Source organism: Triticum dicoccoides, chromosome 7B, assembly GCF_002162155.2.
Source record: "Triticum dicoccoides isolate Atlit2015 ecotype Zavitan chromosome 7B, WEW_v2.0, whole genome shotgun sequence".
Lineage (NCBI taxonomy): Eukaryota > Viridiplantae > Streptophyta > Magnoliopsida > Poales > Poaceae > Triticum > Triticum dicoccoides.
In genome coordinates this window covers 202,990,549-202,997,672 of record NC_041393.1, presented here as the reverse complement: position 1 = coordinate 202,997,672, position 7,124 = coordinate 202,990,549, and positions in this window count along the sequence as shown.

Below are 7,124 nucleotides of genomic sequence, written 5' to 3'. Positions count from 1 at the left end.
TATGGTTGTTGTCTTCGGCAAGTATCGTTGTGTTGTGATCATGGAAGCTGACCATTCCAAAGTCTTCGAAGGCTTTAGGAGAGGAGATTTGTATATTGTTGATTTCTCTACAGGACCACAACCAACCATGTGCTTACTTGCAAAAGCTTCAGAAGGCTGGCTATGGCATCGACGACTTGGTCATGCTGGCATGAGGAATCTGAACACGCTCGCGAAGAAGAAGCATGTCATTGGCATTGAGAATGTCAAATTCCTCAAGGATCACTTATGCCGAGCTTGTGAAGCTGGAAAGATGACAAAGGCCAAGCATCCAGCGAAGACTATCATGACCACTACTCGTCCATTTGAATTGCTTCACATGGATCTCTTTGGTCCTAATCACTATTCTGCTGTTTCAAATGATGCATCTCTATATGGCTTTGTTATTGTTGATGACTATTCTCGTTACACATGGGTACACATTGTCACTTACAAACATGAAGTGCAGGAAATCTTCAAACGATTTTCCTCGAGGGCTTCAACCAACTTTGGTGTGAAGATCAAGCACATCAGAACTGGCAATGGAACCGAGTTCAAGAATTCCAGTCTTGATGGCTATCTTGATGAACTTGGTATTACTCATGAGTTATCTGCTCCTTATACTCCTTAGCAAAATGGGATCGTGGAGCACAAGAACAGAACCCTCGCTGAAATCGCTCGCACTATGCTTGATGAATACAAAATGCCTCGTCGTTTTTGGATTGATGCAATTGATACTGCGTGCCACATCATCAATCGGGTATATCTTCACAAATTTTTCAAGAAGACTGCGTATGAACTCCTCACTGACAAGAAACCCAATGTGAGTTATTTCAAAGTCTTCGGTGCTAAATGTTGGATTAGAGATCCTCATCACAATGCTAAATTTTCACCGAAAGCACATGAAGGTTTTATGCTTGGTTACGGAAAGGACTCGCACACCTACAGAGTCTTCAACAACGTTCTTCACAAGGTTGTTGAAACTGTAGATGTGTGATTCGATGAAACTAATGGCTCGCAAAGAGAGCACCTACCTTCTGTGATAGATGAACCATAACCTGAAGATTCTATCAAGTTCAAGGCTACTAAGGATGTTATTCCTACCGAAGAATCTGTTGAAGAATTCATTTGGAACATGAAGAAAATCGAGCTGGTGCACCTGATGAAAATGCTGAAGAAAATGGTGCTGAAGAAAATGCTGATCAAATTCCTCAACGACAACCAACTCATCCTCGCATTGCAAAAGAAGTGCAAGTTGAAAAGATCATCGATGACATTCGAGCGCCAGGTCCCCTCACACGCTCAAAAGCTTCACATCTATCTAACTTTTGTGGGCACTATGCTTTTGTCTCTATTACAGAGCCCACTAAGGTAGATGAAGCATTTCTGGAGCCTGAGTGGATTCAGGTCATGCAAGAAGAATTACAGCAGTTCAAGCTCAACAATGTCTGGGAACTGGTCAAACGTCCAGATCCTCGCAAGCATAATATCATCGGCACAAAGTGGATCTACCGCAACAAGCAAGATGAAAATGGCCTTGTGGTGAGGAATAAGGCATGACTTGTGGCTCAAGGCTACACACAGGTTGAAGGAATTGATTTCGATGAAACTTTTGCACCTGTTGCTAGACTTGAGGCTATTCACATATTACTTGCTTATGCTAACCATCATAATATTATCTTACAACAAATGGATGTGAAAAGTGCATTCCTCAATGGTAAGCTTGAGGAAGAAGTATAAGTTGCTCAACCCCCAGGTTTTGAAGATCCAAAGAATCCTGACAAAATCTACAGACTCAACAAGGCCCTGTATGGCCTCAAACAAGCCCCTCGGGTGTGGTATGACACTTTGAAGGAATTCTTCATGAAGAATGGCTTCACACCCGGTTCACTCGACCCTACTCTCTTTACTAAATCTTATGATGGTGAACTGTTTGTGTGCCAAATATACGTTGATGATATTATCTTTGGCTGTACTGACCAACGTTATAGTGATGAATTTGCCTATATGATGAGTGAAGAATATCAAATGTCTATGATGGTAGAGTTGAAATTCTTTTTAGGTCTTCAAATTCGTCAACAGCACAATGGCATATTCATATCTCAGGAGAAATACGTCAAGGAAGTTCTGAGGAAATTCGACATGCAAGACTGCAAAGGCGTCAAAATTCCTATGCCCACAAATGGCCATCTATGCACTGATGAAAATGGTATTGACTTTGATCACAAGGTATACCGCTCCATGATTGGTTCGTTATTTTACTTATGTGCATCTAGGCCAGATATAATGCTTAGTGTTTGCATGTGTGCCCAATTTCAAGGTGCACCGAAGGAATCACACCATAAGGCTGTGAAGCATATTCTTCGATATCTAGCTCACACACCAACACTAGGATTATGGTACCCCAAGGGCTCAACCTTTGATCTCATTGGATATTCTGACTCTAACTATGCTGGTGATCGTGTGGACCGCAAGTCAACATCTGGTACTTGTCATTTCTTCGGACAATCTTTGGTTTATTGGTCCTCAAAGAAACAGAAGTGCGTATCACTGTCTACTGCAGAGGCTGAGTACATTGCTGCTGGTTCGTGCTGTGCTCAACTGCTATGGATGAATGTAAGTGCATCTAGTGCCCCTTAGTGATTTTGGTGTATTGAAGACTTATAGGTTAAGGGACTAATGCGTTTGTGAGTGTACACAGGTCTATAAGTCTATGAGGAGTTTGATATTTACAGAGAAAGTCGACCCCTAAAAATGAAGTTCTTTAACTGAAGACTTTGATATTCTGAAGACTTTCTGAAGACTTTGAAAGTGAAGAAATTGGTGTGACCTTGAAGACTTGGTATTCATTTGTGGAACATGAAGCGTGAAGACTTTTGTTTTCGTTGTTTCATTTTATCTTTCTTGAGTCATAGGAAACACCGTACTGTTAAAGGGGGTCGAGGAAATACTAAGGAAAAATTTCCATGTGATGCTCAACTCAAAATCCTACACCTACCAATCCCTTCGAGTGAAGCCTTTGGAAATCTCATACAGTTCAGTCACTTTCTTCAGTGACAGAGACGAAGTTCTTCTGGTCGCTGATGAATTTGTTCTGACTGAGGAGTTAGGAATTCGTCAGTACGAATTACCTACATAGTGAGGAACATGATAGCCCTGAGGAATTTGAGAGTCAAATTTCCGACCGTTGCTGTGCTGCGCGCCAGTTGTCCCAAAATATCTTATCCACCTAACGGTCATATCATTGAAGGGCATTTATGTCTTATCATGTCGGGCTGCTCCCCAGGCTATAAATAGCCGCCCCCTACAACCACTAGCTGGTTGGCTGCTCCGAGAGAACTAGACACTTGTCATTTGAGAGCAACCCATCCTCTGAGGACTTTGAGCAAAAATCATTGAGTGAGGAAAATCCAAAACCAAACCCCTACAAACCCAAAGTGATTGAGCATCACTGAAGAAATTGATCCTACATGGATCCGACGCTTGTTACCTTTGAAGACTGTGCTTCTTCCAGACGGTTAGGCGTCAAGGTCTAGAGCATCCAAGAGGAATTGTGGATCACCGAGTGACCAAGTCTGTGAAGGTTTGGAAGTCGCCTGAAGACTTACCACGAGTGATTGGACGAGGTCTGTGTGACCTTAGTTCAAGGAGAATACGGTGAGGACTGGGTGTCCTGAGCTGCGTGCTCAGCGACTGGGTGTCCGGGACTGTCTTTTCTCGAGTTTAAATACTCAGCCGCTCCAACCAGACGTACAACTGAGACAGCAGTTGGAACTGGTCTACCAAATCATTGTCTTCACCAACCTAACTGGTTCTATTTCCTCAACCCTTCCATTTCCTCATTACTGTGTTGAGAGTCTGTTCATATCTGTGTTTGAAGACTTTGACTGAAGACTTTCTCAATTTCCTCAGTTCAATTTCTTCAGTCTGTTTGTCTTCATCTTGTGTTATCCTGTGATTACGCTTTCTGTACTCTGTGATTGTCTTCATTTCATCATGATGACCATGCGTGTATTCTGTTATGCTTACTTCTGAGTACTCATTCCGCTGCTAATAGTTCTTCGCTAAGGAATTTCATCACAGGCAAATTCCTCAGTGAAGAATTCATAAAAATTGCCTATTCACCCCCCTCTAGTCGACATAACGCACTTTCAATTGGTATCAGAGCAAGGTACTCCCTTGTTATGTGTGATTTTGGTTTCGACATTACTTCTGAGTACTCATTCCGCTGCTAATAGTTCAGAGTACTCACGCCGACCGCGGAAATCTTCACTCCGCCGCCGCCGTAGCTGTCTTCCTCTGCCAAGTTAGGGCATGGAAGATCTAACCTGACGAGCTTCACATCTGTACTTCTTAGTTCGTCGGGTTCTTCACTTCGGGTAATTAAAAGTTACTTTTATTACTCACTTTGATTCACAAACTTTCCTGAAAATCTTCAAAGGTGTTTATTCTTCAAATCTTCACACATATGAACACCACACATCATAAGCTCTTGATTCGTTTCTCTAAGCAAAGACTTTCCTCAAGATTCCTCAATTGTGTGTATCCTCGATCTATACAACTCCTGAACCTAAGACAAAGATCGCTTAGTGAAATTCTTCAAGGCTCATCTGGTCAAATTCCTCAAACTTGTTCTTTTTGAAAAATCTTCTCAGAACGCATATGACCTCTCCAAATTCCTCGCACCTGTACTCTGTTCACAGGAACTCATGTCTGCTGCTGAATCACTAGGTTCTCGTCAACTTAACTCATTTGCAGTGTTCCTCGAAGAAAAACTGCATACTTCTTCAGAGAACTCGATTGTTCAAATCCCTCAACTGAAGAATATGGCAGACGGTAAGAAGCCACGGAAACGAGGAAAGAAACCTGAGGTTATGACTGCGTTTGAAATCCCTGAGGAAATTTATGCGGACTATTGCACACCTGATGAAGCAAAATTTGGCAAAGAAAACAAAAATCAGTGCAAGGTGCGCTTTCAGAAGATTGAACGGAGATGGGCAAGGGAATGGAGGGAATACAGATATGTGACTCCAAAGTACATGAAGAAATTCGCCCTCAATCCTCCATGCCCAAGAGCTCCATTGGCACCTGGCCAAGTAGCTGATCCCACAAGCATCAAACGTGGTGAGGACTTTCCTGACGAATGGGCTAAGCGCCAAGCTAAATTGGCAAGACAAGCCAAGGAGGCAGTGAAGAAATTCAATGAGGATTCTGCCACTGCTACTGCTACTGAGGCCTCGGTCAAACCGAGGAAATCCATGCCAAAGAAGCCTGCTCGTAAGACAAGTGCTTCACCAACAGTGCCCTCACGGCCAAGTTCCTCAGCAGCACCCCCATAGCAAATTCCTCACACTGCTACAGCTCCACCAAAGTCCTCAGCAGTTCCGACAAAGTCCCCAGCTCCTGTGCATCTGGCTACATGTTAAAGAACTGCAGGCTTCTCCATTGCCTCTGGTGTCTCAGCAAGTTCTTCAGCTACACCAAAGTCTTCATCTGGCCCGACTCTGCTGAAGACTAAGACCACAGCTGGACGAGGTCCTCGGCCAAGTCCAAAGAAGAAACAGGTCGCATTCCATGTGCCTTCTAATGATGAAGCTTCTGATGAAGAACTTGCGGAAATCATCAGAGACAGACAGGTGAAGGCCGCTAGAGCCAAAGGCACAAATGTGCCACTACTTTTGGATCCAAAGGCGATTCTTGAGTACATTGATCTCTGGCACAAGGATCCAAATACTCCTATGCCTGATTTCAATTTGACTCCTGGTCAAAGTCACATGCTGGCCCATTTCATCACTGAAGAGAAATGGAAATTTGAGAAGGCCAGGCAGATCTAGAAGGCTCAGTTCAGAAAGGAGAAGTTCATGAAGAAAAACGTTGTCCGAATGACACCTGAGGAACTTCTCAAGGTCCAGACTGAAATTCAAGACCTCAGCAAAAACTTTGATGCCTACTATGCTGATTGGCAAGGAGCCAAAGTCAGATTCGTCAACCTGACGAAGAAATTCACAAATGTTGCTGCCCCAACGCAACATGAAATTCCTCAGGCTGGAGCCTCAGCTCAGCCGACTGAAGAACATGCCAGCACCGCTGATGAAGTTCAGGCTGCTGATGAAAATGCCAGTTCCAGGGCTGATGATCCCATTCTAGCCGCTGAAGAAATTGCCAGGGCTCCACTAGCGGTGCGCCTGAAGAAACTAAAGAAGTCAGGGCAACTGCACCAGTTGCGCCTGAGGAAATTCATCCAGATTCCTCAGCTCCTCCTGCGCCAACACCAACTCCAATTCTTCCATCTGCTTCTGATGTGAAGAAGACCAACGCTGCAGAGCAAGCTGCAGTGAAGAAAAGGAAGGCATCAGCTGCGTCAGACTCTTCGGCTGCGAAGAGAATGAAGCCAATGACCAGCTCACTCAAAAATCCCATTGATGCTGTTCCAATTTCCTCCATGCCATCAAAGGACCTTGTTCCTTATGGAGAAGACTATGAGATCCCAAGTGGATCTACTGAAGAAAATCATTCTGCTGCTTCGTCAGAGCAGATTGATGAAGAAATTGAAGTGGAAGCAATCCCTTCAACCCCAATCATTTCCTCGCCTATGCCTCAGTTCATAGCTGAAGAGGCCGGTGTTGAGGAACTTGATGAAGATGTGGATATTGGAAGCACAACACCAGTGATGAACAATGACTTTTGGGAAAGTCAGCATCCCAATACTCCTGTCTTCACCCCACTCCAACAGATACCTCAGTCCCCTGCACCAATAGTTCAAATGGGCTCTGAAGAAACTCAACCCACTCTCTCTGTTCATGAAGAAATTCCAGCCACTAGTGCTGATGAACCTGTTGCTGCTGATCCTCAGACTGCACCTGTTGAGGAACAAGAAATTCCTCAGCCTGAAGAACCTGAACTCGCGATTCGTGAGGTGGTGATGCAACTCACTGACACCCCTCTGCCAAAGCAAGCTGCAGTGAAGAAAAGGAAGGCATCAGCTGCGTCAGACTCTTCGGCTGCGAAGAGAATGAAGCCAATGACCAGCTCACTCAAAAATCCCATTGATGCTGTTCCAATTTCCTCCATGCCATCAAAGGACCTTGTTCCTTATGGAGAAGACT